At 29.5% G+C, this 26,072-nt stretch overlaps 1 protein-coding gene across 2 annotated transcripts in view; it reads right to left on the bottom strand.

The window, feature by feature from the left end:
• The window catches only part of LOC100871711 (zwei Ig domain protein zig-8), an 85,550-nt gene extending 61,930 nt beyond the window's left edge, over positions 1–23,620 (bottom strand). For both annotated transcript variants that reach the window (XM_086913495.1, XM_003697502.4), the window contains exon 1: positions 23,498–23,620. The gene's annotated coding sequence lies outside the window, so the exon portion shown is untranslated. The remainder of the gene's footprint in view (positions 1–23,497) is intronic.
• Positions 23,621–26,072: the final 2,452 nt, after the last annotated feature.

Here is a 26,072-nt window from a genome sequence, read left to right as displayed (position 1 = left end):
ATATAGACAACTAGCTGTACAGTCAGCTGAGTACGTTGATGGTCTAATTGCCTATGCGTTTTCAATGGAAAATCAAATTCTATATAACTTGAGGAACAACTACTAACCAATACGTATTTGCATATATAGGAATCACTATTGCAATCAAGAGGATGTTCAAAAAAAGTAATGAAGAATGAAATTGCCTTTGGAAATGAATGAGAAAGATAGTGAAACGAGGTTAAGAGGAAAATTTTGCTGCAACTCGAGTTGAGATTCTCTCGTAAAACCTGACATTATTCGTAAATGTAACGCGAGTTTTTTCTTAGTTGTATTCTTCCAGGGCATCGTTAAGACACCAAGAATATAAGACATACAAGAATGCAAAAAAAGAATCGATCAACAGAAAAATGTCTTTGTGGTAAAACAAAATGGTTTGATAGTAGTTCCTTTCCATCCTTTTTTCTCTGATGCTTGTTGAGCGAATCTTTAGGACTAAGCCACATATCTAGCTAGTAGATGTAAAGCAGAAAAGCGGTTCCTTCTATTTTATGCATAGTTCACATGAAACTTTTGTAAGCCTGGATGATACATACGGAATTACGAATGAAGTAAATATGATTTTAAAAAAAAGAAAAAATTTTTTAAATTCTAACTAAATAAATTAAATTGAAATGAAATATATATATATATATATTCATTTTTTAAAAGAATTTTAAGAAAAATGAATTTTAATTAAGTACTTTTCATGCTCTATAATAGCATTCTGCTAATATAATATCAATAAATAATACTATTTTTTATTGAATATTCTGTAAATCTGTACATTGTATCTAAAAGAAATAAAAAGAAGTTTAAATTTTAAGAAATTTAAAATTTAAATTTCATCAAATAAATGTATGATGATGAGAAGTTTTATTTAACATTTTTCGTAGAAATTGATTTTGTTTTAAAAATACTAGATATAAATATTCATATTATTTTTAATAATCAATTTTTCTCCTAAATACAAAGCTCAATTATTTTAAAATGTTCATTAATAAAAATTCAATTATACTTCTCATCATTCGTGACAGGAAAATAAATATTTCAATCTAATATGAAATTCCGTTTAAAGCGTGTAAAGTATGAAATATGGAAGCTCTGTTTTAATCGACCTGTGTATAAAACTTATTTAACATAAAATGTACAAATTTATAAATATTTCAGAATTCAAATATTATTCGATGCGATATACGAGATTCGTATATTAAAAATTAATCTCCCTCTGTCATAAAACATTCTGAAATTGCACAAGAAAGATTATCTGAACGAATAAAACAGTATCATGTCAGCATGAAATAAAATCCAAATGAAAATTAAAACACATTTTGTAATGCGGTTAACGAGTATTGATTATATATGATACGATCGAATACTTTACAATTAAATAAAAATCTGTGATTTGCAATTGACTAATAATTGATAAACTAGAAGTATTGACACGTGCGCGCGCGCAAAAAAAAAGAAATTATAACAACTATCGAAAATGATTAAATGTTTTTGAAGCAGAAATTAAAACGCATTTCAAGTAAGTTGAAAAATTGTTCGTTTCGCGTTCGAAATATTTTATTCTATCAGCCGGAATGTAGCGACACGAAACGAGGCCTTTACGAATACAAATTGTTCCGAGAGCTTAATTTTAATTTCGAACGAAGTATTTGCAATTTATTCCGCGCTCGTTCAATTATTCATCGCCATTACAGCGTCTGTCCTTTACGAGTTAACGTATTACACATTTGTTCGCGTAGCAAACCCAATAAAGTCCTATAAATATTTGTCGAAAAACGTTTGGTCGAAACCGGACATCTTTCGAATGCTTGCGATCATCTACATTTGGAGAAGTTTATAAAGAGGAAATATCATCTAAGCGAACAAACTCTAAATTTATACTTTAAAGAAAAAATAAGGATAATAAATCAAAAGAATTTAAGTTCAATGTAAAAAGATAAACGTGTTTCCACTGTACAATATTTAGTATTCCGTATTTTTCCATGAATTAAAACACTAGATGATACTACTATATTCACGCCATCTTAATGAATATGAATTTTATATCGTATTCTTTGGTACTTTTATTTCAATAGAACGTTAACTTTTAAGATTTTTTTCTACCAAATCCTCCAATTATGTTAAGATTTTGTAAAAAGATTTCGTTTAGGAAAGTTTAGTTCAAAAAAATTTTTAAAAGTAGAAAGGAAAAAACTGTCCTCTCCGCCGACCAAGAAATTACCACCTGGTATGCGTCTATCACCTTTCTTCTCTTTCTCTTGACATTTCCCAAGACACCGTGGACACGATAAATTTTTAAACGAGAACTCACTGAAACCGTTCTGCACTTCCTCAACGTTGAAATATCGCAAAGATGGTTACGTGAAAGTAAAGGGGACGACAAGAAGAAACTTTTTCACTATCTCATCGCGTGAAATGGACGCGCTCCAATGGGGAATCATTGGCATTTTAACTTGAACGACGTGGCGGGAAATTTAAAATTGATAAGAATAGCTTACAGAAAAGAATGAAACTTACTAAGATGAAGTTGAAGTGTTGAAGAGTTAGCGAGAGTTCATATTGATGAATGAAAATGCAAATGTCACAAAGAAATGTCACAAACCAAAGAACATATCATCACATTATTTCGATTTTATAACTCACACACATGTAATGATGATTTTTCTTTTCTTGGTAAATTATTTCCTCCGTTCAATTAATTACAAAATAAATAAACAGAGTGGCGATATAGTGGATCGTCGAGCATCTTATTAAACTAGAATTTCATGCAAAATTTTGCATTTCTAATTACTTTTAGGATGTTCCATTTAGCTACTAAATTATATTTCTTTGAGAAATATATTTTGAAATGCAGAGACAATTATATAATTTATATAAATATAATTAATTTGCATTAGAATGTCAATAAAATTAAATTTATCGAAGTTTCTCACAAGAAATTGATTTTTTTGACAAATACATACACATTTACATTTATTCTTGAGTTGTTCGCAATAAAATAATTGACTTAAAAGAATGCGCGTGGAGTGTCAGAACAATTAGGCGAGCATGCAGTTGTCTCGCTGTCCCGGATAAATTCGAGAAGAACAAGTATGAAAAGCAATCGAGAAACTCGCGACGAAAGTTCGAGAGGAACGAAAATTTCCAAAAGGTGTACTATTATCGATGACACGTATTTTATTGCACTGACGATCAACGATATCATCTCTATGTATCTCTGCAACGAGATCGAAACTTCTGAGAAGAAAGCATCATTTTGTTTAATACATTTCTAATGAAATTCTTTGAAATTCTTTTCGAAAATACATAACTTATAGAAGTAGTATCAAAATTCTCAAGATTAAGTTGTAAATTGTCTCTAACAAAGAATTGAGACTTTCGAGAAAAATGTGAATTAAAGTCAATTAAAGATTCAACGCCTTGCATTGTTGGCAGGACGCGGTGAAAATGGAACAATAGTTACTTTTTTCTCTTCCTAATGTACGCGAATGTTTGCCTTCACAGAGAGAACATTGTAATGGAAATACCTTTTTTCTTTTGTGGCCATAAATGTAAAGAAAATATCAAAGTCACGTAATCCCTTTTCTTTCTTGCTTTCTAACGCGATACTACGACTTGAAGATCTGTGTGAAATACGATCGCAAGGATAAGTGCGCTCTAATTGAACAGTGAAGTTGTAGAAGGTAGCTTTTTAAATTAGCTTTAAGTAAGATTTTACTTTGCACTTCTTCCTATTTGTACATTTTTTTAGAGATTTATATTCTTTGTTTATATTTATATGTATTTCTTTTTATTGCAATCAACTGGCGTATTGTAAATATATTTCATCAATTAGTTCTGTGTGCCTGGGATATTGTTATAAATCATGTTTTATTGTTACTATTAGTTTATTGTCCAGATGTTTCATTATGATATTTTGATAAATTAATTTTATATATTTGTAATATCACTGATTGTCAATATTTCAAGAAATAATGTTAATTTCCCCAATTTAATTGAACGAAAATTAAATATTAATATTTCTCGATATATGATAAAATAAAAATATGATATAAAAATATGATTCAATATCATATTAATTATGCAAATGTTATTTTTTAACCTTTCTTCTTTTTAAGAATATGAAAAATATCAATTACTAATTATTAAAAATTAATATAATCAAATTGTCTATAATTATTTCACTCATTTTTCATATAATATATATTGATATTTATAACGAATATTTTTGCGAGTAAGAAATAAATGATTCATTTAATGATAATTTAAAAGTTAAAAAAATAATTTACTCAAGATATTTTTTAATTTCTTCCTTTTTCATCTTTCTTTTTTATTATTTTGGACAAATTGTTAAAAAAATGAAAGAAATATATAAAAATCTTTGTCATTCACTCGATACTAGAAACCTTCAATAATAATTTATTATTTTATATGCATATTCTGCATTTCTAATTTTTCATGATATAAAAATATTTTTAACAATTATCCTTATACATAGTATAATAAAATCTTTATTTAATTAGTATTTAATCAACTATTTCCTAATATTTTCTAAAATTATTTTCAAAAAATATTTTTCATATTTCGATAAAAAGTTATTACAATAATTTATTGATACTTTTCTCTTGAATTTTTAAAAAATTAATCGATTATCCAGTAATCGTGGCGAGGCACGATAACTAGGTCATTTACGTCATATACAACTTCAAAAATAGGACAGTACTCTAAATTTTAATTTTGAACAGATTTAACAAAGCTCTTGTTAAATCAGAATCCGTAATGTACGTGTTCACCGTGTTAATGTTCACGCCGAGCTGTAAGCTACACGAACCCCTTTTACCATTCTCAATATGCATCTCGCGACTGTCGATAAATGCAAATGAAAGGATTTTTTTTTGTCTCACTCTTGTTTTAGATGCGATCACTATCTACCTTGCGAAATAATCGCATCGTGCTATGTGTTTCAGGATTTGTTTAATTGAATTTCGCGGACAACTGAATTCGCATTACGATCATTTAAACCGTGTTTCTGCGCAATCAATTTGAATCAGATTGTATAGAATTAATGGACATTTACGTTTAACTATGTTCTCGATGAATTTAACGCGATCGTTTTCCATTGCAAAGTGAATTTTTGTTAAGTGATCGAGAAAGTTTCGTCGTTCGTTTATGACAAAAACGAGGAATGCAAGAAATAAGAGAAATATCGCTGAAATATGAATGAAATTCTTGGTTTATAGAAGATATTCGTCGAGATAAATATTTCATCTTATATTGTCGGAAGAATAACCACGTAATCTCGAAATTGTTACAATATAATTACTTTGGTACAATTTTAGTCTCGTTATATCGTAATTAAATTCAAAATCTCAAAGTTCAAAGTTTATTATACAAAATCTTTCAAAAACCTAAATTCTTTTTTTCTTTCTCTTTTTCAAAAATATCCAATAATAAATCTTCTTATCATATTTTCTAATCTTTTTTCTCAATTCTCAATTTTTTATAACACAATGTCTCTTCTTTTTACCATTTTCTTTCTAATAACCTGATTAAATATTCTTAATGAATATAAGTTCATTTCAAAAACTTCTTGTAAATATATTTATATACAATAAAAGCATAACAACTGTGAACTATGATAACCTATTAAAAGATCGATCTTCCATTGTTTCTTTTTTTTCGCGGATAATTCAATTTATTCATCATTCTCTGTCGTACAGTTTCGTATCTCATAAACATATATTTTTGTTACACAGAAACACGCCGATTTTATGCACTATCCGAGATTGCTCGTAAAAATTCCCTTTCATGTTTCACCGGAACATATCTTCTCGACACGTAAGTAGATCGGCCAACTTCGAACAACTCGTCGAGCAAAATAATAAAAATGGACATTTGCACACCCGTTCACCTATAGACGATCGGGAACGGGTCCTATCTCGAACCACAGACCACGTCGCTACAATTTTGCGATGCATTCCGCGTGTTACGTGCTCGGATCACTGATTTTTTCGATTGCCACCGAACAAGAAAGTCATATCGATCGAAATTAGAACGTTTCACGGGATTTTATTTTATTACTTTTTATTATTATATCGATTTTCATCTTTCATTCGATCGTTTCGTTAAATTGTTATGAAATAAAATATTTAATTTCAAAGAAAATATATTAAGAAAATACAATCCGATATTATTCTTTGTATAAACTGGTTCATTTAATAAAATTAATAAAAAATTATTATTTTAGAAGACATTTTAATTTTCGAAATTTCCTTTATCTTTCATATGATAAATTTCATAAAATTGAAGTTAAAATATCTCTTAAAATAATTTAATTTTTTATTATAAATGGTTTAATATTTTTTATAATAATAACAATTTGTTTTTTTTTATTTAATTTCTGTATAGTATCCATTTTTATAAAATAATTTACTAGTTATTTGAAATAATCATATTACGAGATTAACTCTGTATATTAATGTAATTATTTTTAAATATTAAATGAAGAGATATAAAAATTAATAGAGATTAAATGATAAAAATTTTGATAAATGTAATCCGGATATTAATTAATTGGATATAAAGTAAATACTACAAATGATTAATTTTAATACTTTTCTTTTTAGTTCTCTATTATCATACGAATGTACTTTAGAACATATTATTTTATAATGGCTTTTAAGTCTGCCTTCTTTTAAACGTATGGTTATGGTACAGCATTTTTAGCTCCTGGCTTATAATCTTTCGTTTTATTCTCCTTTCAACATTATTTTTAAAATTGTATGATACTGAAGAATTTTATATTTTGGATTGGAAATTCTATTTAATTATTTTTCTAATTTCTTATTATAGCACGATTATATATCATAATCATAGAATGACTAAATATATTTAAAAAAAGATTGACAAATTAAATATTTTTCGTATGATTAAGAATAAAAAAAAATATTTTCAAATAACTATTTTAAGTTTGCTTCCTTTCATTTGATAAATGAATCAATAAAAATTTGTTTCTTCCTTTAGAGAAAAAAACGTCACTAATCTATATACATCTCCATCCATAAATTATACTACTCATATTTCTTGCTTATTTGGAATTCAAAAAATTTGTTTCTTCTTGCAAAATATATGGTTTCAAAAGCAAACCTGATAATTTCAGTTTAACACAGTTTAACACATATACATAAAGACGACACGAAATTGAAGCTATCAATATGACATTTCGTGGTTTTGAGCGCAACGTACGTGGGATTGTTATAATCAAGAATAGTGGAGGTTAGTTGCTCTTCGTATAGCCTTTTAGACGCACACCTAAACCCGAGTCAAAGTTACGGTATACTGTTAATAATTACATTAAATAGACATGCGGGGGTTGTAGCTCGCGCTTCCCTTGGGCCACCCTCCTGGAATTGAGTTTTTAATTAAACGCGCACCACTCATCGGTCAGCTCGTGGTCGGGATTAACGAATTTATTGGCAAATCGTGTTACGATGCGCACGTGAACATTCTATAATTAGACTTTCCATCTTTGGTGGTGGGAGAATTTTATCGCATGATAATTCGAACGAAAAAAATTGCGAAATAATCGAATGAATAAATAGTAGAAATACGAAGATGTGTCACAATATATCACAGCACTGACATTTCTTTGAATTTACAAGATTTCCTCTGGAAAAAACATTACAGAGAATTGAATCTTTTATTCACATTGAATGATTCAAAGGGTGCTAATCTCTTAGAGTGAAAAAATTTGGGGATGGAGAGATGAAAAGAAATAGAGTATTATCCCCTATTCCTTCTTTTTTTTTGTGGAACAATATATTACGTTTTCGTTATTCGAATAATTCTACTCTTACTTAAAATGTTGAAATGTTCTGTCTAATATTTTCTTATTTTAAAATAAAAATGTTAGATAAAATATTTTAATTAAGAAAGATACAGTCTATTTAAATTCGTTTAGGAAATTATTTTACTTGCTCATAATATTCAAACCGATAGATAGAAAATTCGTAAAGAAGTGTTAATATGTTTAATCATTTATCAATTTCATCACTTTCAACTCATTACCGAACTTCGATTTGAACTTCCGATTCCATGAAATCTTTCGCGTTCTCATTTCAAATAGCCAAAGGAGAAACGTTTCATGTGTAAATATTAAACCCATGAAACGTTCGAACAAAACGGCATGAAATAAAGGAAACATCGAACATACGGGAAACGAAGGCACAAAGGGGAACAGGAACAATTTTACACTCGCTTTCTCATTGTGATCAATCGTTCACTGCTTCCACTAGACCTTTGTTCGAGTTTCGTTTATCGAAGACCATTTTAAAAGGTTGGCCCTGCTCAATCCTGATGTCATTTAACGAAAGACAAAGTATAGACGGCCCGTATTTCCAGAAACCAGTTTCTGAAAAGGGAAACCTTGCGCCAATATTCACTAGAGTCTACGAGTTCGTAATTTATAGGAAGAACGCGTGGTAAACGTTAGTTACAGTGTGATCGCTATTTTGTAAAAGAGAAATAAGTTGGTTCTGATCGTTTTATAGTACATTTTATTAGGATATAAAACAGATCAAATTCAAAGATTGATTAGAGATATAATTTATCGGATTTATCATTTAAAATATTTAAGATGATTAAATTAATGTGAATTAAAAAAAAAAGAAATATTTAATTGAAAAGAAAAAATTTATCTAATTTTAGATCACAATAATCTTTAAAAAATTAAGTAAGATTAATATAAATTTTGTATCGAATTTGTTTGAAATTAAGTTTTTAGATTTTGTGAAGCATGAAAACAAATGAATAAAATATATCAAAATTATAGTTATGAACATTATTATAACTTGAATATAAATGCATAATTATCATATTACATGCATTCTGCATAATACAAGGCGTAATATAAATGCGTAAAAATTTAAAAAATTAATAGATCAAACCAAAATAAGATGTTTTAAATTTCGTTTTTCATTCATTGATGATTAAAAACCCTATTAAAATTAAGAAAAGTTTGAATTGCCGTAACTTTGAAGATAATAATTTTTAATCAATAGATGAAAAACTATTAAAAGCACGGAATCTTGACCTTTAAATCGCTTTTTCATTTATCTCAATACGACTTTCGGTTCTCAAGATATCGTCATATAAAGATAAGAGTAATTTTTAATCGTATAATATCTCTATCCCTGTTGCTTACTCGGATCTCTCGCTCGCACCTCCTCTCACTGACCTATTCCAAACCCCAGACAAGCGACAGACGCGGTTCCTGGAAGTTGTGTGCATTTTTAGAAAAAAAATCTAGGTCACTAAATGGCGGAGCATTCATGTACACTGTCTTAAGTACTATGGACACTTTGAATTTCTATATCTTGGCAACCAATTGAGATATCAGAATAATTCAAAAACTGATTTCAATTATATAATTTCCTCTATTTTCTGAGTATGTTTTAATGAGATATATGTAATATATTTTCTGTATATTGATTAAATATTGAAATAAAAATGTGCAATCTAATCATAATTATGTCATTTATATTATAAACTTTTATTTTATATTGAAATATAGAAAACTTTAATTAATATAATGTCAGTTGCTATTTATACAATAATTTGTGACAATTTCAAAATATTATAATACAGAATTAACTAGAATATGAAAATACATACATTGCATTAACTTTACGTGTTAATTATCGATTTTTCATTTATAATTATTCGTTTTAGCAAAGTTTTCCTCTATTGATAAGCTTATAATATATCCTGTAATTTATGCATACGTAATTTTGCATAATTTATAATGTATAAAATGACGTTCAAGCAATGAATTTTATAACAATTTAATAGCATCCTATTTATACCTTCAATTATTCGTTTCTTTATATTGGTTGCCAATCAAAAATGATAATTATAAATAACATTATGTAATAAAAAAAGTTATAATATTATAATATTATTTATAATTAATTATAAATACTGCAAAATCTTAAGAAATAATTTAGAAATTGTGTATTATATATTCATTCAATGTTCATCTTTTTTACATTGAAAACTAACTAAAATAAACATATTCAAAAAATTATGAAAAATAATAAAATAAAAACAGTGTAACACATGTGGCCAAACAATAACTTTTTCCTTGCTTTTGGCTCATATATTTTTCACGGGCGATTTTTCCGTTTCATTGAGAAAAAACGTCTCGTATTACTGGTAATAGCACCGCATGACATATTGCCATTTTTCTTGAATATAACTGGAGATCAAGAATGATATTTCTTAGATTTCCACCACTTGTTACTCTGCTTCTTTTTCTTCTCATAGAATTATCGATAGTTAACATTTTTTTTCTCCAAATATTTATCATTAATCATAATCCAAAAAATTACATAAATTAATTATCATTATTTCCTAATAATTCATTACGTTGGAAAATTATTCATATAAAAATTTTTGAAGTTATACTGATTACAACAATTATACTTTTAAATTATTCCAACGTAAATTACAATTAAGCTTAATTATTTTTTTTATTAATATGATTTTCCTAAAACAATATATAGTATTAAAAACAAGTTCTTGTTCAATTTTTATATAATTAAATATAATTAAATATAGCGTAATATTATTATTTTATATAAAATATTCTATTATCAATTAATCCCTTCAATTTTTCTAAGAACAAAGTCTTGTATAATTTCCTAGCATTATATATCTACATATTACAATATACATGCAAGTATGGCACGTATGTGAAGCTAAGAAATATGACGCAAGTTTAGGCGAAATTTTTCTCGAATAATACGAACCATGCATTATACTTAAATGCGTTTAAAATTACCTATGTATATGTACATAATTTCAAAAATAAATGAGCTTGAATACGGAAAGTGAATACAAATGAAAGTCTTTCCATAAGAAAAATAATTCTTTTCTAAAAGAATTTAAAATTTCCTTACACAAACAATGGAATTTGAGTAACAAAGAGATCATTTTTTAATTATTTCGACAAAATATATAATTACACTTATGTAAATAAAAAAAATATTCGATTTTTTTTCTGAAAATTCCCTTCAAGAAATTTCTGCACTATAAACTATAACCTTAAATTTATTTACTTTTATTTGAAAAAAAATTCACAATAATTTTTGAAATATAAATTAAAAAGCCTACAAAATTTCAAATCGATAACTTCTTCTAAAAGAAATTTCACGTTACAATTATATCTTATAATCTTTATACAAATCTATATCTTTAAATAAGTAGATAAAAATAAAAAAAATAAAGAGAAAAGAATGATTATCACTAACATGTTGTAATGTAGCATCGAAGTTCTTCGATAAAAATCACGAAACTTTTACAAATCGTAAAAATCGATGAAAGTAGTAGTTCAAATGATGAAACATGAGTCTGTCGAGTAACTTTTTCTTGAAGCATACTTTAAGTTTGAGAATTGTATATTACTTGGATAACTTCACTGACATGATCATATCAATATAGTAACAAGAACTTATAGCTAAGAGCATTAATATAAATTAACTGAAAGATTAATGTCTTCTTATTTACTCAAAAATCAATACTTTATTATACTTCATTATACTTGTTATAAAAATAAATCGTCGAAGATGGTTGCAGATTCTAAATTCTTCATCAAATCGTTTCGTTTTGCATGCATAATGAACATTTTGAGCGCTCTATTATTTTGATAGAGTTGGAAGTGTGTCAAGAACATTGGAAATTTAAACTAATTTGGATCGAGTTGTTAAGTCATATTTAGATTAGTAGATTATTTATTTATGTAAACGCATTTTCATTCCTCGCGATGATAAATTTGTAATTAAAATCTTTAATTAAATACTTTTAACCGCATAGATTCGCTTGATATTTAATCTGAATGCTCCCTTTTGATATAATATTTATATTGTATTTAATTTTATAAATAATATAATTAACATTACGTATATACTTTTAATTTTTAACTTTCTTTATTTTTTTAACTTTTAAGAAAAATTTAAGTATTTTTCGAATATCATGATTTGAAAACAAACTAAATTAAAAAATATAAAAATTTACAGTTCGTCTATTCCACAGTTCGTCTATTCCACAAGATATTTATAAAAGTATTTTTCTTTTTCAATATGTTTACGTTTGTTTCAAAGGGATTATTCCCACTGAGGTAAAAACAATTCACTCGTATTTTTCACCCATACTTTATTTATTTAACTTATATCTTTATTTTCGTTAAAACGTTTTCTTTTATGAAGTTTTGTCAAAATTTATTTTTATGTGTGTAGTATTTCTTACAAAAATAAAAGAGTAAAAGGGGACACTTTCTTGTCATCAGATTCGATAAATTTAAATTTTCACGAAAAATATTTTCAATTGTGCGTTGCATATCATCTAGGTTGGAATTGAAGATAAACAACAATTTGTAGAGGGCCTCTGTTTCTACCTCAGTTCCATCATTTTTCTTTTGACTTTTTTACTCGCCTTGCTTCGATTACGCCAGCTTGCAAGTAATTTCGATCTGTTCTATTGGCTTGACCGAAAGCCTATTTATTTTTTAATCTAACTCACATATACTGCCGCGCCGCTTTATTCTGATGAGCATGCAGTTTTCATTTCGTGGAAGCGCGGTTCGGTTCCCTTACGAGGCTTTTTTCGGTATCGCGCTCAAAGAGAAATTTTTATTTTGATGGATTATACTCGAAGAACGATGCCAAACAGAGCAGATTATACACGTGAAAAAATATTTAACGTGCCATGTATTTCAAGAAGTCTGTATTGTCTTTAAATCTCATTGAATTCAACTTCAGAGTCAAAATGGTTCGCATGAATTTTTAATGAACATGTATGGGATAGACAGATTTTGAAAAATTTATAAAGAATACATTGACGATAATGAATTATAGTAAAGAAGGTATGTAAATACATAATACTTTTAATTTGGGAAAATTGAAATTAATGAATTGAAAATAATGAACATGATGAACATATAATTATAACTATAAAATTAATTTTATATTTACCTAATTTGTAAATAAACGAACAACAAATTTGTACATCATGATAATATATTTCATCATCTCTAAACAGATTAATATCGATAAAGCATAATTACGAAATGCCAGAATAACTCGAACAACATAGTTTATATAATCTACCATAATCCTTCGTTATATCAACTTCTCGTATTTTAACGAAATAAATACAAATAGTATTTTATCACAATAGAAACATACAATTACGCACAAATAATTATAGAAGATAAAGTATCTTTAAATGCAAAGCTTCTAGAAATTATTCACCGCAAAATTCACATTCCAACGAAGCATCGAAAAATTTCACGCTAAATTTATCGACGCGCGGATTGCTAAAAGTATACTCGACACATAAGTCACAACGTTCAACGTTTTACGTCCCATATATCCTCATTTCGCGCTTTTCACCACAAAATATTCTAAATCGCCACTGTCATTTCACGGGACACATTATTTTCACCTCTTCTCAACGATTTATCATCTAATCTCCATTCATTAAACGTCGTCGAAGTAATCGTTAAATGGCCCCTTTTGATTATACATTAAACGGTATCCTAATTAACCGACACGTCTCCCTCTTTCTCTCTCTCGTTACCGTGTACAAACGAGAAGGGATGCTGACAGAGTTGCAGTTGACAACTCTGGCCAACATTCACCCCCGATGGCGTGTTATCTTTTCAAGCCCGAATACCTGTTTAACCGTTTGTTGTTTTCAATTAGATTGTCGCGTGCCTCCCTGGATGCAATGCAACTGCACGCCTATAATTAATGAGTCTGAACGGGGTTAACTGGCCGCGTTAAATTTCACAGCAAAGCCCCGTCTACAATTTCGAACGTTGATCCTCGTCCTGCAATCACGAATGCTCGTTCTTTTGCTCGACATTTTCCACGAATAATGATTCTTTAATGAACATACGACACTACTTTTTATACCTCAAAATTTCCATCCTAATAATCATAATAGATTGAAAACTTAATCGTAGTATTCAAATGAACCATCAATTCATAAATATTTCGTAACACAATTCTGCTATATAAAAGCAGATCACGATTTTCTTTATTACGTATATAGTATCCACTTTAGTAATTTCGTCTGATAGATATCTAATCGGATAAGTGAATTCTTGAAACGAAATTTGAGAGAAATAAGTATGAGTCAGTTAAAAAATCGGTGTCAAATTTCGTGTAATAATTTATCTCATTGAAATTCACTTCGAAATAGATTTCAAAAATTAATAACACTACTATACACGACTTTTCCATTTGATCACAAAAATATCCTCTTATCCATTTCCACTTTAAAAATTCTTTCGAACATTTTCTTCCAAACTTAGCGAGTTTCCATATAATATCTAAGATAACGATCATATAGAAAAATCTTTCAGAGTATCCTTTTTCCCGCATATTTTTCAACATTCCTACTACTTCCATTAGCGAACAAACGGGAACGAAGATAGAGGAAATGCATTTTTTTTTCCTCCCCACGCGATATTCGCAATACCATCCTGCGTTCTTTTTCTTCCCTTTTCGTCCACACTCGACAAGAGGCGTGTTCTTTTCGCATTGCCCAAGGCGTATTATTTTTTCGCGCTTCCAACCTCGGCCGGAAATTTTCGTGTTCGCCATTCGCCACGATGAAATCACGCGTGAGCCTCAGCAGCGCTGCTTCAACGACCGAAATTCCTGTATACCTAGTGATCTTGTGTGTATCAAAGGTAGCTATTCCGGATAAATCCAGGATGCATCGATCGAATGCATCTGGCACGAGGCGGGGAAAATAAATTGTTTACGTCTTTGATTTCCCTCACGTAATAAAAGATGCACTGGAAACTCTGGAAAGCGTGGTACGCCGCAGCCAAGTTTTGCGACCGGGTATCGCTTCGTTGAACTTTCTGAAAATTTAAATTTTCCCGCGAATTATTGAACTCAAGGTTGATGTGAGGTGTTACGTTTCGCAGTACAAGGGAACGTGTGATAGTTTATTATCGTTTGATGGAGCGAGCGAAACTCGAGATGCTTGAATGGCCGAGGATATTCTATATTTCGATAATCGTTATTTCAATAATACAGTTCTTGTTGTAGGAATTCTTGTAGAAATATTAATATTTATTTCTCGATTATATTTCTCTGAATTGATAAAATTTTTATTTCGTTTCATTTTATTTTTTCTTTAATGATAGTGATACTTAATATGTTTGTTAATTATAAGAGTTTGTTGTTACTGCAATAAGTTGTTTTCTAGAAGAGATTTTGAAATATAACTTTTTAATCAACTTTTAAAAAGATGTTAATATATTCGTGGAAGATTGTTTTCAAAAAATTGATTCTAGAGATCAAAACAAACTCAAAAGTATAATAATATATTTCTATCCATCTATCTAATACAAATTTCAATTGTTTCAAACTTATATAATAAATAAACTTCGATCTATATTTTTGTGTAACTTTTATGTTTTGGCCAATCCTACGAATATATTAATATCCTAAAAAAAAATTTGATACATATTATAAAATTAGCATTATACGTAAACTTAGAAGCTTAATATTAACTATTTGTGATTAAAGTTTAATTAATATGAAACTGTTTTCAATGCAAAATCCTATTTTAAATCGAAAGATAATTTCATAGTACGTAACAGATATTCATGTCACGTGAAAGAAAAAAATTTTCCATATGAATTTGCATATATTGAATATTAGATCAAGTTTTTTTTAAAAAATACTCTCATATTACTCACTAATCGACACCTTTTTCCTTTCACAAAAATATTCGATCGAAATTTGATTATTCTAAAAGCTTTCTCGTTTTTCAAACGAAAAACGATCCTTGTTACAATTTTTTTTTTCATCATTATTTTTTAATGATGCAAAAAAATGATGTATTTTTAAGTTAAAGAGCACAAAAATAGTCTCACACTGAAAGTAGTTTATTGGACGATCTACGAATCATGAAAAGCTTGCTGGTGTCAATGTAAATATATAAAAGAAAAAAGTGAAAAAAATGAACTGCTTTTCGCAATACATCTCTCAGCTTTTCAAACGAAATATGTTCAAATAGTTTAACGTGATTTTCGAAAAAAATTCTGTGCATATTTTGATATCAAGTGAGAAAATGATCGAACTAAAGAAAGTAAGAAAACATATCACGACAAATAACGTGAGATGTTCGATAGAAAGTAACTATGAAAAAAGTTTAAATTTTAACAAAAAAAACCCTTAATAAATAAAACAAAATGGAATCTAACAAAAAAGATAAGAAATTTCTTCTCTTAAAAATTATTGATTAAAATTTAATTAAAATTAATTATAGAAATGATCTTGTATTTATTTATATTTTGTAAAATAAATAGTAATTCTTCGTTTGAAATATATTCTTTATTATCGCTAATTTGATATTGTTTTTTCAGTCACATTTAATTGTTCGATTTTAGTTTCAGTACATTTTTAAAAATAACATATTGATGTCCTCTACGCTTCACACGTGAGTTTAATCCAGGAATTTTTTTATAACTTTTTATGTTTAAATTCAAGTAAATTTGATATTGATCGTGAAGAATTGCAATACCCAAAAATTATATATATATATATATATATAATTTAAAAAAAAAATTTATAATTAGTGTAATTTTTATCAAATTATTATTCCTTGCCCAATCGTAATACTAATAATAATTCTTTACCGAATCCATAAGTCATGTATTATATACTCGGTCATAATTTGTCGCGATAATTTATTATTGCCTAAACAAAATAACTCTATGAATAATGTGAATAATTGCTCATACATATGCATATTTAGTTTTAAATTAAATATTCAAGCAATTATCGACATTGTTATCAGACTACTGCATGTATGGTATTTAATTGTTGTGATATCGACCCTGAAGTGGGACGCTTGGACACGGATAAACAGTATCGAGAATGTTCATTATACGCAACCGCGTTACAGATCGATCGATGTCTATATACCAACTATAGATTAGAAGGGATGATCAAGGTAACGCCAATCAAAGCCTATACGATATGTCATTTGGAAGTAAGCAACCTATCATGAACAATCCCAATTGATTACGGTCTTCTGCTTTGATCATTGCGCGGTGTAATATATATATAATATACATATATAATATACATATCGTGATTTTATTAATAAATAAATATCTATGCGTAGAAAAATTAAGAATTTAAAATATTAAAATAATTATATTTCACATTGAATTTAGTTTCTTTAGAAAAATAAAAATAATGGTATTAAATAAAATGAATAGTATTAATTAATGGATGATACCACATATAACCATAATCATCCCTAATATCGATAAAAGAAAACTAGAAGAAAATTTATCATAAATAAAAGTATAAAAAACGTAAATTATTTATATAATTAATAATTTCATTAATCAAATAAAATTAACGAAAAATTAATAATTAATTTTAATGAAAATTACAATATATTCTAAATATTTTGCATTAAGTTAATTAAGTGGAATTGTTCATGCTTGAAATAATTTTCATGATTATCTCGGATATCTAACCAGTAATAAATTAAATTTAATGAATTAATATCATGATATTACAAGAGAATCTTTAAAATAAAATATATGTGTATACATATATATATATATATTAAAAGAGAATCAGTATTTCAAAGAAAGCATCTTAAAGCACACTTACATAATTGTGTCGCTCCACTAATATTTCATAATGATATTTCGCATAAAACTCTTTTGTAGAACTTATTTTCTTATACTTTGGAGGCGCTTTATCCGTTCCAACAATTTAACTTTTGTAAGTTTCCTGCATATATTGTCAATCTTTTCCATTCTTTAAAACTTTATTATTTGCAAACCAATATAATTTCCATTTTCAATGAAAACTATAAAATTAAATCGCTCAAAAATCATAATATATCAAATAAAAATCATAATATCAAATAATATCAAATAAACGGCTTAAATGATTCCCGATCCCTCGTAAAACTCGTAATATCGATTACACGTGACTCTGCTTAGATCGATGGCGCGAAATTTAATTACTCGATCAATAAAGTAATGTGCCCGACAATTGAATCGACGTGAAATCAATCCATCTGCGTTAGATCTTCAATTTCATGCGATTATGCATCTTCCGGAAATCCTTGGATTTCGACTGCGCCCTTCACGTTGACACGTTTGTCAAACTCGATTCTATTCCTGTACAGGTTCGATGGAAATTGAACGGACGGCTTACGAGCTCCGTCCGCTGTACCCAGTCGTTTACATGCTAGACTAGGAATAAGATGGATCACCGATCGTGTAAACCATTATTCGACATTGCGCGTGGAATCGATTATCGAAATAATCATGGTCACGTCCACCGTCTCCTGTCACGTGTACGTTTCAGATGATCTTTCCAAATTATTGACTGAATTTTTAGACACGTCTTTTCCTAGTATATCCGTCAATGAGATGTTAAAAATTTGTTCATTATTTAATTTATATATCGTAACAAAATATTATTCACTCGAGCTACTCATGCTATTTTATCTATTCTTCATTATATTGTTGTTCTCCTCTTGAACATGCGCAACATAAAACTTTGAACGTCATAAATCATAAATACGCGTAAATATCTTCTGTGAGTGCATTCAATATCACTTTTGAATTGTAACAATGAGAAAAAGTATGAAATCTATTCGGAATTTAAAAACTTTAGACTTCAAGATTGATGATCCATAATTCTGCACTCACATTTAAAATGATCTTTTATCTATTTTTCATCACTTTGCTCTCATATATAGATTTACAGTATTTTTAGGCTATTACCAAATATTCAAATACTAATAGTGGCCAAAGTAGTTCAATTTTGATATTGTGTATAGTTAATATTTTATTACATGTTATATATAACTAGTATTTTATTATTAATTGATATTAATGGTTATTACTTCTAAACTAATACCAACAATATACGATATCTAGTAATATCTAACGTAATTTAAGTTAGTATTAATTTTAGTTGGTATTATTTTTATTACCAGTTAATTGGTATCGATACTTATTGGCCATTAGGGGAATCCACAATTTAATACAAGTTCCAAACTACCTTCACACGGTCACCTATTCATATATTAAAAGTATTTGACAACTTAACTTTGGCTGTTATTCTTGTTATTAATATTAACTGGTATCTATTTTTACAATTTAAAATATTACAGTACGAATTATCATCGATAATACACAATACTTCCAAATGATTATTCATTTAAAAATCATTCATCTACTAATGGCTGACGTAACTGAACTATTTACAATAAAACTAGAATCAATAAATCAGTACATCGCAAAGTTCATTAGAAATATAGCTTTTTGACCTTTTCTTCTTTCGCAAAATCTGCATAACTCTTATTGAAATCGACTTCGTTTAAAGAATCTAGGTAAACTAGCGAGGCTCGCGTGTCATAGGATCGACCAATTCACGCTGGAATCATTTTTCAGAACGCTACGTGACATTAAATTTTGTCGACTTCCTTTGAGAGGATGCGAGAGAAATATAAGACGAGATTGCAATGAGTGACACTTTGCAATGAAGTGAGAGAACATGGCTTTTTTGATTCGTATCGTTTAAATTTATCGATGATGGTGGTATATTTGATAATTTTAGATAAAACCTATTGATTCCAACTGTATTTAAACTTCGTTCCATTTAAAAAGATTTTAGATCATCAATTACTATCATATAAATGGCTTGCTCGTGAATATTGTATGTTTTTTTTTTTCAAGAAAAATAGATTTAGAAATTAATAGTAAAATTGATTCACGAATATAAAATAACTAAAATAATATTTTTAATAAATGCAATTTTTTATAAAACAGTCAAAAATTATTTTTTTGCATATAAAAATCCAAATTGTATAAAAAAAAATGAATATGAAATATTTGTAAGTCACCAATAAGGAATAAATTGAAGATAAATTAAAATATTAAAATTACCCGATAAAAACTTTCATTTGCAAAGAAATTTAAGATATAACTTAATTAACCCTCTTAATACTATAGATCCCTTATATATTCATATCTACATACGTACATATATATATATAGAATATTATCGTATTCATATGCTAAGCTTGAAAAATCGCAAGTCAGCACTATGCGAACAAAAATATAACTTAATCTTTTATCCCCTTTTCATTTTTGTAATTAATAGACTTTTTGAAATGCCCTTTAGTGAGACTTAACTTTGTAATTTATCAAAATTAACAGTTTCTTTCTTAATTACGAAACGTTCGTTATTTGTAAAATGTGATTTTCGAAAAAAAAAAAAAAGAAATAAATTCAAATAAATCTCTTCTTCGATTAAAATTTATATTCAGAAGAAGAAAGAAAAAAGAAGAAAAACCGGTCAACGAGTCTTCAAAGATAAAAATCCCACGTTAATCGGTTGCAAGAGAAAGTCCTTCATGCATAAAATCGTCAAAAAAAAAAAAAAAAAAAAAAAGGACGCAAGAGAATAGCGTAAGAAGGTACGACTCTCGACGAAGAGGCGCAGACCCATTCTCAGAGCGGTAACCTCGAACCTCGTGAGCGAGCGTCGTGCCTTTGTTAAAGGGACAATTAGCATTCTGCATAAAATGGAAAGCTGGTGAAGGTGCAACGGTGTGTCACGAATATTAAGAAAACGCCGAATGATTCGCGGTCTGCAACATGCTCGTGATTTATATTCATCCAACGAAAAAGCAGGGTCCATCGTTCGCCGATTCTATCTCTCCGTTTTCCGCTTCCATGTTTATGCGACAAATTGCTTCTGAAGCCGGTCTGAAATGGAATTCTGTTTACGGATGTTCTCGAATCAACGCGAGAAACTTTGTATCTCGAGGATAGGGCCATTATCGAGGGAGGAAGAGGAAATTGTCGGTTTTGTTTTTACAAAACTTGTCCCAAAAGTCTATCCAAATCTAATTCCACGGTGATCTCGAACGAACGTCGAACGTGGAGAAAGATTGAATTCAGCGGCGTGCGCACGTATCGAACAAAAATGTTCGTTCGTTGCTATTCGTTCGGACGAAGGAATTTTAATGAAATTGCTCTCCGGGATAAATCGATTTTAATGAATCTGAGCATCCAAAGTTTCTTCTGATGAATGTTAATTCTTAGACCGCGAATTCGCGCGAATAATCAAGATATCCGTATTCGATATCACCTATGCAAAGGTTTGTATCGATTATCGAACGACCCGACCTATGCTTACAATGGACTTTTATGGGCCGTCGATAGACCCGCCATTCATAACAACATGCTTCTGCCTCGTACCGATGACTTCCTTCTGTACGCTTTCTCGGTGATAAGACAAAGACCTCGTTGTAAGCTCGGCATACTTTGTTCCGTTCTTCTATCTTGGTCTTTTTTGTAAGTTGCAAGCTGGAGTATCGGAAAATATATTTTCCATAAAATAAGCGATGTTAACCAATCATTTGAAGATTATAAAAATTTTTCGCTACAAAAATTTTTAATTGAGGTTAATAAAAAGGTTAAAAATCGTAACTAGTTTAATTTTTGTTTGAATTATTTAAAAAAGTTTAAAATCTGAAAATTTGCATTTTTTTCTTCCTTGACAATGCTGAATAAATTACGAATATTTATAGGGATTATAGAAATAATAATAAGATAAATTAATATTAATATTGCTTTTTCAAAATGACTATCTACAAATTTGTATCAATCTTGAAAGCAAGAAATTCAAATCAAGTTTTCCAAACTATTAACTATTAAATTTGAAATCTTTCAATCAAAAAAAAAAAAAAAAATAACGAATAATCACTATTTCCTCAAACTTGCAACTTATTCTTTTTCATTTCTATAGCGCATTCACACCAATAAAATTTCTCCCTACTCACCTATACCAAAAATCCCAAAGAATATTCACAATCTCGACGACAAAATCAAGGAAAACGTAGAAAAGAAAATTTGAAATCAAATAGTCGGTCCAACTTCTCCATCAGAGAAGTCCTCAACGGCCAGATCACTTTGGACAATTGAAACTTTCCTTATTGTTCGAGAAGGTTATTATGAAAATCTCGGCGCGGAAATTCCCTGTGGTGAACAAGTACGTATCCAATTTACGTGACACGTGTCCATGGGGATACTCTTGATTCGAGTTTCAACGGGTAAAGGATTAAATTTACAGTCGACTGCCACCATGGATTCATTGAATGCAAATCCTGGCTTGATGGCGCGCTCTTTGACGAGGTAGTGAGTTTTTGATGAGACGGTCGGTCGTTAGACGAGTTTTCGAGGTTTTTATTTATGTTGGCGCGTGCTCACGAACCGCATCAACGTTCGCCACGTCTTTCCGCCTGTTTCTGAATGCCACTATATACGTCATAATTATCACAAGTTAAGATGAACATTTTTCCTTTCTCTCTCTTTCTCTGTCTCTCTTTTTCTCTCTCTCTCTCTTCTACCAGACACCGTTCAGGAAACTAATTAGCTACCGCATAACGAGCGTCCCACGAACAAAAAAAAAAGTCACATAATTAGTCGCAGCTAAGAACTCGAGTTGATATCGATCCTCAGATGAAAGACGCGCGGACACTGGACGAATATCGTAACACGTGTATTGAATATAAATGAAAATCGTTACGAAGGATGTAGAGGGTTTTCGAGAGTTTTGATTGATGATTTAAATGATATCGATTTTCGAGTGAAAAATACATGGAAACTGTACGAATATTTTTATATTCCATTAAGCAATTTAAAAAAAAAGAAATGTTTTCAACTATCGAAAAATCAATCTATAATAAAGTAAGTCTTTTAAAATAATTTAATAATGTCTAAATTATATGAACCAAATAATTTTAAAACATATTTATATTAAATCATTAATATATAAAATCAGTGTATGCATATTTGTACGATCAATTATGTTCGAACTATTAGAACGTCCAATATTACTTTACACATCATAACAAGAAAATTTTGCTTGTCGACAAACTGCATTTTAATAAAAGAAAAGAAAATTTCTCAATGAAAGAAAGAATTCCTATCGAATCTTTGAACACTTGTTTTCAACATCAGAATTTTCTAAACGAACACGACAAGATATCCCATCTTTAAAATTTCTCAAGTTTCCCGCGCAAACAAACTTCCTCGTGAATGAAAATTTCGAACTTTCGTATCAGCTTGTTGAATTATATTCATCCTATTAATTCACGAAAGGAAAGCACGTGTTAACGTTTAAACTTAGTGCACGTAAAGAACAATGGAAACTCTCTCAAAGAAAAAACTTTCTATCCTACTTCTCAACCAACTAGACACAATAGATCCTCCAAACACGCGAAACTTTCGTAGTCACAAAACAATTTTCGTATGAACAAAATTACAATGCAATCCAAAACATGCAAACACACGAATAAATTTTTTTTTTTAATTTCTTTCTCAAAAACTTACCGAGAACTATTCACCGTTCACGTTTCCAAATGTCCTATCACAATATCGTGGAGACGATATATGTTCCCTAAACACAACAACATAACTCACAACTCGTGCACCACGGTCGGCTGCCGACTGACTGCTTTCAGTTTGAAAGCTCGCAAGTCTTAGAAGCGACCTCTGCCACCACCACGTGCTTTCCATGGATCTACCATCAACAGCGCCGCAACCGGTGATCCTATGAAGCTCCCATTGTCCTGGAAAATCTTCGTAAGCTCCAGCTTTCTGTGCCGCAACATCCGATCCAAGCAGCTTGATATCGGTCCGATGATTAACGCGCCTGTTGGAAACTACAAATAAAAGAGAGCTTTGTCGTTGCAGCCATGATAATCCGTTTGCAGTTGCAAGTTGCATTCATCGCGGCAACCTATAGGAATTTACGACTAACACTGTGTAAACTTGTTTATTTTTTTCTTTGATTCTGTGTTAACCGAGTTTCTTCTCTGTTTAAAGTGAATGAAATTGGAAAAAGAAAATTTTGTATCGATAAATAGTAATGCGTGTAATATTTTAATATTTGAGATATTAATAAAAGTTAAATTGATTTTATTTTATTTTTTTTTTTTTTTGTAAATTTCAAAAATCAGATTATCGTCAGTTTGATTTATTGAAATGGCTCCAGAAATAAAAAAAATGCACATCTTTTTTTCAAATATGATTCTAATTTCTTGATGATATTACTTTTTCCATTTCAGTTACATTTGGTTTAAACATTTAAGCCATCTTAAAGTCTATCTTTATTTTATAAATCTAATGTACTCATAAAGCAATATACACGATTCTTATATCAAAGTCTCTTTACTAAATAATCCTCAAGTAACTACTTTTTCCATTTTGACTCGACTTTTTGAAACATTCTCTCTATTCTCTTAAAACTGAAAGTAATTTTAATTCTAATTTAAATCAATCAAACCAATATTTCTTTCGAAGAAAATATTAATATAGATTTTAATTTTTAATTAAAATTTTGACAAAGGTTAAAATTTTCAAACGATTTCGCGAGAAATCCAAAATCTTTCGAATAAATCCTTCCATTACCAACGACATGATGAACTACCGTTGAAAGGAAAAGGATCACTTGAAGCGTGAATTAAAATTAGATGCTCTCTTTCAAGTATCGTAAACAAAATCTTCAAAGCAGAAATTACGAAAGCTCGCGAATTTCGAGAATAAAAAAAAAAAAAAAAAGACAATCACTTCCCTTCCTTTTTATTTATCGTCCGAGAAATGAAATATTACAGGCCATTTAATGACGACGGGATCTTCCGCAAATTTCCATCGATCCTCCGCCATATTTGATCCATGATCCACCGAACGGACATTCGAAACTGACGAAGATTAATCGATCCTGGTTCAATGTATCACGCAACCGCGATATTATTCGCCGGAATTCACGGCTCCTTCTATATCCCGAAAACGCTCTTTATTGTCGTACGTCGGCCATTCTCGTGGTAAAAACAAAAGCCATGAATGACTTGCGCGGGACACACAGTGCTCGTAAATCTTCGACTTGTGACACTGTGCTGCCGCGACCTTCCAATTACATTCGATGGATTAATCTCACGATCGGATCGCGTTGGCCGACGTTTCGAGGCCGACGACCCTTGCAACAAGCCTCTCCACCATCGTTTGTTTTGCTCTTCCCGCCTTTTCCGCGTGTTCCTCTTTTTCTAATCATCGGTGTCGGTGGCGTTCGAGCGTCCCTCCACTTCCGCAGCTGTTGACCGCGCGCCCATCCGTTTAAAAACTCGTTGAAAGTAGCCCGGTCGATACACGAATTTTCAACGCAAGAACGCGCGTGTCGAGGGGATAATCTGTCCCGATTTTTATCCGCGGTTTTTGCGCCATTGTTTCGAGATTGGATTTTTATTTATAACAAGGAAGCGATTGTCGTCCTCGTCGAGTCGTTTCATCGCGATCGATGTTAAGAGGATAGATACGGGCGAGAGAGATACGATTTCAGAAAAGGTAATTGAAATTCTTCCGTTGTTTTATTCTATTGATTCATCTTCGAATAGGGGAAGTTTATCAAGGAACGTTAAATATTAGATCGAAGACGACGCGGGATTAAAATCGTAATAGAATTGCTTATCTTTCGTACAATGAAATGAATTTTAAATTTGAATTGTTATTCTATATCTGATATTAAATTTTATTTTGCATATGCAGTGGAATGTAAATGTTTCTGATTGAATGCACAGGCGTTTTTTTTTTTCATTTTTGTCAACGTGAGATATATTTTGATACGTGAAATATCAGTGGCCGAAATTGTATTAACATTCGATGTTGGACAATGTTTCTTAATCTCTTTCGAATTGCAATTATTTTTTTTTCTTGTTTTATTCTATATTAAAATTAAATAGTTATTAGATCAAAAGAATTTTTATTAAAATTTATAATTTTGAGATTATGTATTGCTTCTTGAAATTGGCAATATAATTAAAGAAACACAAATATGTATAAAGTTGGAATGCATGTTTATAAATCATTTAAAATGTTATTTACTGTATCAAGATTGAACTGAATATTCAGA

Source organism: Apis florea, unplaced genomic scaffold (assembly GCF_048593485.1).
Source record: "Apis florea isolate Af1SG1 unplaced genomic scaffold, ASM4859348v1 contig_3496_pilon, whole genome shotgun sequence".
NCBI classification, from domain to species: Eukaryota; Metazoa; Arthropoda; class Insecta; order Hymenoptera; family Apidae; genus Apis; species Apis florea.
This window is presented reverse-complemented; position numbering and strand designations above follow the sequence as displayed.